The sequence below is a fragment of the Camponotus vicinus genome, unplaced genomic scaffold, assembly GCF_025532165.1.
Source record: "Camponotus vicinus isolate PSW18456_S1 unplaced genomic scaffold, iyCamVici1.0 SCAF_9, whole genome shotgun sequence".
NCBI classification, from domain to species: Eukaryota; Metazoa; Arthropoda; class Insecta; order Hymenoptera; family Formicidae; genus Camponotus; species Camponotus vicinus.
This window is the reverse complement of record NW_028141981.1, coordinates 11216003-11227022: the sequence shown is the minus strand read 5'-3', so window position 1 is coordinate 11227022 and position 11020 is coordinate 11216003. Positions and strand designations below refer to the sequence as shown.

The 11020-nt window shown below is 40.7% G+C and overlaps 1 non-coding gene across 1 annotated transcript; it reads left to right on the top strand.

Moving 5' to 3' along the window:
* The first annotated feature begins 9731 nt into the window (after positions 1-9731).
* Positions 9732-9805, top strand: Trnas-aga (transfer RNA serine (anticodon AGA)). The gene has a single exon. It is a non-coding gene; the product is annotated as a tRNA-Ser (tRNA).
* The last annotated feature ends 1215 nt before the right edge of the window (positions 9806-11020 follow it).

The window sequence follows — 11020 nt, the reverse complement described above, 5'->3', positions numbered from 1 at the left end:
TTAACAATTACATATTTTCTTTCGAAACAATTGTGTTTTCTTTACACCAGGTCCAAGAGGGACCTGACACGCTTGATAACGTCAATCGTTGATCGTCCTTCCCGGAAGCCATACTGCTTCTCGTGAAGATCCTCACCCTGGGATAAGTGTTGGACAAGTCGGGTTGTGAGAATCCTCTCGAGAATTTTCCTGACCTCGTCCAACAGGCAAATTGGCCGATATGCCGACGGAGTGTCTGCTTCCCTGCCTTCCTTTGGAAGAAGGACCAACTTAGCCTTCTTCCATTGCCGGAGGAACATCCCTTGCCTGAGGCACTCGTTAAACAAGTGCCTCAGGCGCTCGCCTAGGAAATCTAGGGCCCAAACCCATATTTTTCTCGGTATGCCTCTATCTCGTGGGGTCCATCAAGGTTTGGACCCCATTCCAATGTGGACCCCTCTATCCCTTGCGGAAAGAGGGTTTGCACTACTTGACGGAAGATGTGGAAGTCCAGGGACTGCGTCACGGGGGGCGTCCACGCTCTATGTTTTTTCATAACAATTTTATATGGACGTCCCCATGGGTCCGTGTTGAGCGACGATAGCATATCGTCCCAACATTGAGCCTTAGATTTCCTGATGGCCAGGCTTAGGGCGCATCTCGCGGCCCTATAGGCGGGCAGAACCTCTTCCCGCTCCTCAGGGTTCCCGTAACGTGGGAGCCTTGAGAGCGCACGTCGGGCCTAGACGGACGAGCGCCTTAACTCGGCTATCTCGTCCGTCCACCAGTATACGGCCCGGCGCGGGCGGGACGTGGCTCGGGACATAGCTGCATCGCATACCCGATGCATGGTGCCCCGGAGCCACTCCACCTCTGCGTGGATGTTCCGCCCCGTTACTCCCTCCGGCAGACTCCAGGAAACCACCATAAGCGCGGTCTCGAGCTCTTCCTCATTTAATTTTGTAAGGGCCCATCTTATCCCCTCCTCCCCCTCGGGGTGGACGAGGCAAAGGCTGACGTGTAGTGGCTAAGACCATCTCTATATAGAGATGGTCAGAGAGGATTTCCCCCCTCATATCCTCCACCACACGCCAGCCACTCACCATTTGTGCGGCTCTCGGAGAGCCCATTGTGACATCAACAATGGCCTCCCCTTGCGGCCGCACACATGTGCTCGCACGGCCTCTGTTTAAGATACAGAGGTCTCATTCGCCCACTCAACCAGGGTTCTACCTCTGGGGTCTCGGCGCGACTCACCCCAAGCCAGGGACTTAGCTGAAGTCCCCAGCTACGATGAGCAGGGCGTCGGGGGCGTCGTGCATGACATCACGCACGACCACTCCCACTCATTCCAGGAACGAGTCAAAGTTGTCGGGACTCCATCTAGGGTGGTGCATAACACGATATGACGTTAATGGGCCCCCATTTTGCAGCTGCGTATCCTACCCTCTTCCTATGAGTTTAAGGAGGGAGGAGTCCGCGCCTGCCCTCACGATCGCCGTTGAGCCACTATCATCCCCGATCCAGTTGTCGTTCTGGTCGGGGATTCTGTATGGCTCAGCGACGACGGGATACGAGGCCCTATTGGACGGCGGGTCGGAGATATCTGATAAATAAAAGCACGGCACAGAAACTGGCCAAAGAAGGATTTAGAATCCAAGGAGAAGAAATCGACCGTGACAGGTTTTCCACGCGCGCTCAAAGTTTTCACGGTCGTTGGCAAGCTGCGTATTAATAATTTCACTTCTTCTTTCAGGTAGGCCTTCAGGTAGTGGAGTTTCTCCACCTGCGTCGTTGAGGCGTCCTTCCCGATTAGGGACTGGAATAGATTGCGAAAAGCTGGCCAGTCTTCATACGGTAAAGGTCGGCAACTGTATGCGAGGGAGCGTCGTACAAAGAACTGGAGCCGATGCTCCAAGCATGGCTATAGAGATCCCGCTTCTTTGGTCTTGGAAGAATGCATCCAATCAAGGAGCGTCGCCTTTTGAATTAAGTAGGCTTCTTCCGTCAAGGAGGGGACTTCTTGTTTGAAGTACTCATGACGCTAATACTTCCCGATGAGCGAACAGCTTATCCTGCTGCGCATCGAATTTAGCCCAATTAGTTTCCAGGTTCTGAAGGCGAGACTCAACTGCTCCAAGGGTGATCTTGGTGGCCCCCAGCTTCCGCAGACTCTTCACCGTGCGGGAGATTTTCCCATAAAGCTCCATTTGAGCGTTAGCCAGTACTTCTATTTCGCGAGTCATTTCTTCCTATCTGTTAGGTGGTCACACTCCAGAGCACAAAGGAAGCATACCACTCAACTTTAAGGTCACTATCGTCACTCACTCGCGGGTTGATACCAGTCACCAGGATTTGCGATCCGCCTCGAAGAACCATTCAATGTTCCAGAATAAAATAAGCGCGCGGACGAACGACGATAGAAACAGTCGAGAGCTCGAAAGGAGTTCAAAAAAAGGACTATTCTTTTATCAAGACGGCACAATTTAATTAACACTATACGTTATATACCATTACAAATATTAGAAATATTACAAGTATTGAAACTGGATTATATCGGCAAGCAACGGAATAAATAGCGAACAGTCGCGAAAGAGTGGGACCCGTTTGACCACGTTAATATTGATCACGCTGATATTGACCACGGTGATATTGACCACGTTGCGATTGACCACAGTCCCGATTGACCACAGTCCCGATTGACCACGGTGATATTGACCACGTTGATATTGACCACGTTGCGATTGACCACAGTCCCGATTGACCACAGTCCCGATTGACCACGGTGATATTGACCACGTTGATATTGACCACGTTGCGATTGACCACAGTCCCGATTGACCACGGTGATATTGACCATATATGTACACACACACACACACGCGGGGGGTGCAAGGGGATCTTCGGCCACCCTCCCGCAACCACCCCACCGGTAGGTAAGATGGACAATCGCAACGTGGTCAACATCACCGTGGTCAATATCACCGTGGTCAATCGGACTGTGGTCAATCGGGACTGTGGTCAATCGGGACTGTGGTCAATCGCAACGTGGTCAATATCAACGTGGTCAATATCACCGTGGTCAATATCAACGTGATCAATATCATCGTGGTCAATATTAATGTGGTCAAATGGGGCGCTACCGTCGCGAAATGTCTTTTTTAAGTGCGAGTCATAGTCATCGCCCAATGCTTATATACCAAACGTCCTTCAAGAAAGATCTGGATTTTACTAGCAAATTACGTATTTCTGATTCATTTTTTCATAACGTGTCTCAATATTGTAGATTTTTCTCGAAGGGCAAAATTGTTTGTAAAGTAGCGGGCCTCTTTTCGGGGCTGCCTATGATTCGGCTGCCTATGATTGGGCGCCAGTAGTGTAACGCTGAAACGTGATAGGCGCGAGGTGACGGCACGCAGCGAGCTCGTAATTTGTGAAGAGCATTAGTACTGACGTATGTCACTAACGCGCCGAATATGATTGTGCTCCCTTTAATTCTATTTTTTCCCAGATTGCATTTTTCAGACATACTTAATATAAAAAGGCTATACAAAAATATTTAACGCTGTTTCGCATATTAAGAAGCGAGAAGCAAGCAGCATTGGACGACGCTGCTCGCTTTTATATCTCGATACGTGCGACAGCATTAAACATTCTTCTCTTATAGCTTTTTATATTAGATATTTTTTATAACTGATAAATATACTATGTTTACTAATTGTAAGAAAATATCAATATATTTTTTTATATTTAAAAGAAAATATCAAACTATAATTCTTATAAATGAAATACATATATATATACAGGGTGATTCTGAATAACTTTATGTTTTTGCAAAAACATAATCTTGACCGAATTCTAAGACGATTTTTCCTTTGGCAAAATTTCGTGCAAAGCATAGTTTTTGAATTATTAAAGGAAGTAGTTAACGTATGACGGGTCGAATACAAAAGGCAGGCAAGGGTGGCGTGATTCACCGTCAGACGCGGGCGCTCACGCGGGGCGCCTTCGGCGATCAGCTGGTCGCTATACTGTGCACGGACATACATGCGAATACATACATTCTCTCTCACTCTCTCTCTCTCTCTCTCATTCGCTCACTTACCCGTGGTTTTTTTTTTTTTTTTTTTTTACGAGGGGAAAATGCATTTTATGCATACTCACCGGTCGGTCCGGTGAGTTATGTGGGACTCGAGTACCAAGTCGAATTACCAACTCGGTACTCCCTACCCACTAAAAACCCCTCTCTTTTCACGAATTTCCTTTGACACACTGTCCCTCTGACTTCCCGAGATCTGTTTTCACATAACGTCAAAAAATAGTTATTATTACCTTGTTCGATGACTTTTGATGTATTGCTGTAATTGCTTGAAGGAGAAATGAATTTTCCGATAGATCGTACGTTCTCAAATTTAACGTAGATATCACGTTGCAAAAGACAAGAAATCCACACTAAATTATTAACTGAAAGTTTTTCTTCTTTCATGAACTGTATTCTTTTATAAACTTTAACGTAATCACATTTATTTATTCACTCGATGAGACGAGAAATTTACTAATGACTCTATCACTAATCACTATTAATCACTGTCGAATAATAACTGTTGGCGATTAAAAGTCACTCGATGAAAGAAACACGCGCGGACACGTTACTACACGACGCGACGACGCGACAATGCGACGGTAATTATTCGGCGACTGCAAGCAGTTTTTTGTCATGGTAGGTTGCGGTAGGTTAATGTACTACTGGCGCTATCGAACGCGATCATGTGTTCGATTGAAGAATGCGGTAAACATAATAAACATTTAACATATTAATATTATTATTATCATGAATGTGTGTGATATTCATACATCGTATATCTATTTAAAAATTAATTAGATTAAATGTGTTTTTAAAATATTTATTACTTTTACTATTATCTTAAATAAATATTTAATATTAATATTTTATATGATAATAGTAAAAGTAATAAATATTTTAAAAACACTTATTTAATCTAATTAATTTTTAAATAGATATACGATGTATGGATATCACACACATTCATGATAATAATAATATTAATATGTTAAATGTTTATTATGTTTACCGCATTCTTCAATCGAACACATGATTGCGTTCGATTGCGCCAGTAGTACCTTAACCTACCGCAACCTACCATGACAAAAAACTGCTTGCAGTCGCCGAGTAATTATCGTCGCATTGTCGCGTTGTCGCGTCGTGTAGTAACGTGTCCGCGCGTGTTTCTTTCATCGAGTGATTTTTAATCGCCAACAGTTATTATTCGACAGTGATTAATAGTGATTAGTGAGAGTCATTAGTAAATTTCTCGTCTCATCGAGTGAGTAAATAAATGTGATTACGTTAAAGTTTATACAAGAATACAGTTCATGAAAGGAGAAAAACTTTCAGTTAATAATTTAGTGTGGATTTCTTGTCTTTTGCAACGTGATATCTACGTTAAATTTGAGAACGTACGATCTATCGGAAAATTCATTTCTCCTTCAAGCAATTACAGCAATACATCAAAAGTCATCGAACAAGGTAATAATAACTACTTTTTGACGTTATGTGAAAACAGATCTCGGGAAGTCAGAGGGACAGTGTGTCAAAGGAAATTCGTGAAAAGAGAGGGGTTTTTAGTGGGTAGGGAGTACCGAGTTGGTAATTCGACTTGGTACTCGACTCCCACATAACTCACTGGATCGACCGGTGGGTATGCATAAAATGCATTTTCCCCTCTCTCGTAACAAAAAAAAAAAAAAAAAAAAAACAGGTGAGTGAGCGAATGAGCGAGAGAGGGGGGGAGAGAGAGAGAGAGAAAGAGAGAGACAGACAGACAGACAGACAGAGAGAGAATGTATGTGTTCGCATGTGTGTATGTATGTGTATCAGCTGATCGCAGCAGGCGCCCCGCGTAAGCACCCGCGTCTGACGGTGAATCGCGTCACCCTTGCCTGCTTCTTGTATTCGACCCGTCATACGTTAACTACTTCCTTTAATAATTCAAAAACTAAGCTTCGGACGAAATTTTGCCAAAGGAAAAATCGTCTTAGAATTCGGTCAAGATTATGTTTTTGCAAAAACAAAGTTATTTAGAATCACCCTGTATACAGGGTGAGCCATTTTAATTAACGCACGCAATTATTTCGGAAACAAAGCATTTTAGAGAAAAATGTTTCAGACAAAAGTTTTATGGTTTCGAGGGGGCCATAAGATGGTACCATTGGTTTGACCTTGAAGAGTCATTTGAAAAAAAATATGGAATTGTTAATTGCAAATTACATATGATTTCTTAAAAATAACTATGTGTTTTCTTTACACCAATTGATTCCTCTCATTATTTTGTACGTAAAAGTATTAAGATTAGATAATCGAAAAATGAATATTTTACAAGATATTTTACGGTTTATGTAAAATTAAGAAATTATTTCAAGCATAACTCAAAAAGTACTTAACGAAAAGGAACTTAATTATAGTGTTTTGGAAAGCTCTCGAGATAAGCTACTAGAATGTGCAAAAATATATAGGGTGTTCCATTAAAAAAAATTGAAGTGACCTTCACGTGACCTTCAAATGACTCTTCAAGGTCAAACCAATGGTACCATCTTATGGCCCCCTCGAAACCATAAAACTTTTGTCTGAAATATTTTTCTCTAAAATGCTTTGTTTCCGAAATAATTGCGTGCGTTAATTAAAATGGCTCACCCTGTATATATATGTAAAATCAGAATGTAGTGTAATAATTTACCGTACGTTTATTGTACAATTCTACTTATTGTCTATCTATTAGCTAATTTGTATTTTTTTATTTATATATGTATTATTGTATTATTTTATATATTATTTTTTATATACACACGTGTCTTGAAATATTATAACGAACACACAGCGAATCTGACCGAATGCTCGTGTTCGTTACAGCTGAGAAAAGGAACGAATAACTTCAGTACACGTACGCGAATGTTCGAACGTTTGCATTCGCCGTTCGTTCAGTATTCGTTCGTAGATGTATACCCAGCTTCACGCGTCACCCGTCCAGCCGCCAGCTTGGTAGGAAGGAGACAGAAAACCGTATTCTGCCCTCTTCTACTATCCGAATCTAGCCGAAGCGCCGAGCTCACACGTACGCGGCTTTCGCTCGTGTGCGTCAGCTTCCTCACTTTCTCCCCTCTCGGTTGCCGGTTGCCAGCGTATCCAATTTGGCATCACTGGTACTGATTGCTTTTAAAAATATCTTCTCTCAGAAATGGTTTACATGTGCGTTCTGGTTATTAAAAAAAGATATTTTATTCCAAAGACGGTATATCCGTGTACTGATTGCTTTTAAAAATATCTTCTCCCAGAAACAGTTTGCATGTGCGTTCTGGTTATTAAAAAAAGATATTTTATGCCACAGACTATCTATTCGTAAACTGGTTGTTTTTCACATCAGATGAGATTTACAAGTGTGCTCTGATTATTATAAAATATAAGACATTTATGTTGTTAAAACATTATCTATTTTATCATATAATATAGTTAATTTCTAATTATGCTGCAGCTTTCGCTATAATTATAGCCTTAGGAGGAAATCCTTGTAATAAGAAATATTCCATTGACGTGGAATATATGAGGCAACATTTCCTTAAAATTGTAGTAAAAAAATAAACTATTGCCTTTTCCAAAATGATAAAATTTTATCATTATATGAGAGAAATTTATTGTGATATTCCAATGAATATCACGTTGGAAAAAAACGCCTCAATGCAAATGTTATGTAATAAAAGATAAATGTAAAGGAAACAAATAATATAATGGTTTTCATTAAAGCTCATTTAATAAGATAAAGAATTATGAACTGTATATACATTAAATATTTTTAAACACATTATATATCACTTTTTTATAAAATATCTCTTTTAGAAAGAACAGAACATAAGAAAAAAATCACTTTGCAGAATGTCATTCGCAGTATGGAAATACATATATTTAAAAAAACGGAACATTATATTTCAAGTCTCGTTCTCCGGGATTACACTAGGTAGTACCGCTACTTCCGCCAGGTTGAGCCACAAATTTAGAGAGTATGAGGTAAAAAATTCCCTATGGTGCGCGCCATCTTGTTACCTCTTCATGACGTTTCTTGTGCTCGGTAGAGTCACATCGAAAGAGAGTTTTAACGACGAATATTTTTCCAATTTTCCTTAAAAATTGTTTGCAAAATTCGTCAAAATTGTTATATCAGTATCCGAAAATGGGAAAAGGAAAGAAAAGAAGTAGAGATAAAGAGTCAGACGAGGAAATCCTCAAAAAATTGAGGAGGTTGGAAAAGAAAATCAAACGTAGGCATTACGTCAACGTGTCCGATTCAGGTAAATCTTTTATTTTCTCGGATGTTAATTCTCGTTGGCTTCGTGTTCTCGCAATGAATGAGACATGATGAGGTTTTGACTTCGTGTTCTCGCAATGAATGAGACATGATGAGGTTTTGACTTCGTGTTCTCGCAATGAATGAGACACGTTGGCGCTTTAAAGCTGGTGAGTTTTGCACGAAGGAGGCATTAACAACCAATGCATTACATGGATTCTGTCTTTTTATAGACGATCCGGCCCTCAAGTCGAATAACGAGAATCATCCAAATAACAGACAAGTTCAACAACAGAGACGGTTCTAACCTCTCTGCACATGACAACACATCCAACGACGTTTTGTCGAAGCCGACGATGCTAACGGACAAGAATCGTGTGATCAGTCCCAATCGACGTCTCAGATCACAGACACTGAGGTAATTTTGACACTTTTAAAAAGCAAGTCAGATGAAGTTAATAAAGATACTGTCGTTGCAATAAAACAGTTGGATGAAGAGACTAAAAAAGTCCTTGGGAAAGACCCTGAAAGTGGAAAACAAAAAGACATTGATCTTCATCCGGATTTGGTGTCCAGATGGTCTAAATGGGTGAAAGAAGATTTGGCTAAAGAAACAAAAACAAAGGTCCTGGCCAAATATTCCAGAAAAGGGAATCTTTCCTTGGAGGCTCCTGCTTTAAACGCAGAAATCGCAGCTACGTTGAACGAAGCCGGCACTAAACGAGATAATCTGTTTATTGAAGAACAAATTTTGCTGGAACAGCACTCTCGGCCTTGGAAGAAGCAATCTCGTTGATTTTGAAGGATGAGGAGGAGCTGGAAGGATATTGATAGGATGAAATTGTTGGAACGATTAGCTGATACAGGAAAATTGTTAACTCAACTTTATTTCCAAATTTCGTCAGCCAGAAAAGCGTTTATTGCCCCGGTGTTGGCTAAACAAGTCAAGGATCTGCTTCAAAAAACTACTCCAGGTGATTTTCTCTACGGAGATAAATTAGGAGAAGTAATTAAGTCAGCAAAATCTGTGGAAAAACTTGGAAAAGAAATCAAAATCCAGAAGGTCTCAGTATCCCTATCTTTCTCTGGAGGCCTGCCCTGGCCCTATTTTAGGGTCCATCCGCCATCTGCTATTTAGTACAGTGGGGATTTTAGTATATACTAGAGGGATCTTGGGGGATGTGGTCACTCTACGGCGTTGTGCTCGTCGGTGCCGTTTCATACGGAAGGCCAGTCGGAAGCCAGCATGCACGCGAATACCTCCACCGGCACTTATTTTGTCAGCGAGCGACCTTTTCAAGGATCCTCCATGGCAATCGGCATTGCATCCATCGAGCGAGATACCAACATCGCTCTGGAGTCGCATATCACTGTGTTAAAAAGCAGTATTAGGTGTGAGGTCTGGATAGCTCAGTGGTCTAGAGCAGTTGCCCAGAAAGCGAAAGACTCGGGTTCGATTCCCGATCCAGCCACTTGCGCCTCACATATTTTTCTAGTCTGCGAATATTGTTCTCTAGCAATTATTCGTTAGGCTGAAAAATGTGTGAATGCTCTCTCCACAGGATGTGCGTCAATGCCGTTGCCACGGATGGATTCTGTCGCTCGTTGATCAAATGGGCGTAAAGACACGTCCGACCTCCTCCCACATACATCCCTATCTTTCTCTGGATAGGGAACTCCGAATCAAGGCCACAAGACATCGTAGATGTCCTCGAAGTTCTCGAAGAACCAATAATACAACAAACCGAAACAGATTCCTCAAGCGAAGACTCAATCTACCCAACAAGAAAAACAACAATAGTGGAAAACGTAAGACATACTGCTGGACGGTTAAGCAATTTTTATCAAGCCTGGACGGCGATTACACGCGACAAATTTGTTCTTGAGTGTATTAAAGGATAAAAATAATCTTTAATCATCCAGTTTCTCAAAGTACATTTTTTTACTGGTAAACATTTTTCTAAAGAGGAAGAAAAAAACTTGAAGGAAGCAATTTTTAAACTGAAAGCTAGTAGGGTTATAAAAAATGTAATGCAATTCAAGGTCAATTTATTTCGCCATATTTTTTAGTTCCAAAACCCAATGGTTCAAAATGTTTTATATTAAACTTAAAAAATTTAAACAAATTTATTAAAACATCTCATTTCAAACTTGAAGACTTAAGAACAGCAACAAAGCTTATCTCAAAAAATTTATTCATGTGTACGATAGATTTGAAAGATGCTTATTATTTAGTAAAAATTGATAAAAATAGCCGAAAATTTTTACGCTTTATTTTTAAAGATACGCTTTACAAGTTCACATGCCTTCCTTTTGGTTTATGTACTAGCCCATTTGTCTTTACCAAAGTAATGAAACCCGTGGTTAACACGTTAAGAGAACAGGGTTTAATGTCAACAATATATCTAGACGATATATTATGTATAGAATCGACTTATGAGTCTTGCGTGAAAAACGTAACAGTAACAGTCACTAAAAAATTGCTTGAATCCTTGGGTTTTTTGATCAATGAAGAAAAAAGCATGAATATTCCTTTGACACAATGTAAATTTTTAGGGCTCATTATTAATTCAAATTAAATGACCTTAGAGTTAACGCAAGAAAAAAGAAAAAAATTATTAAATTTAATAGAAGAATTTTTACATAAAACGTCTTGTAAAATACGCGATTTTGCAAGTTTGATAGGA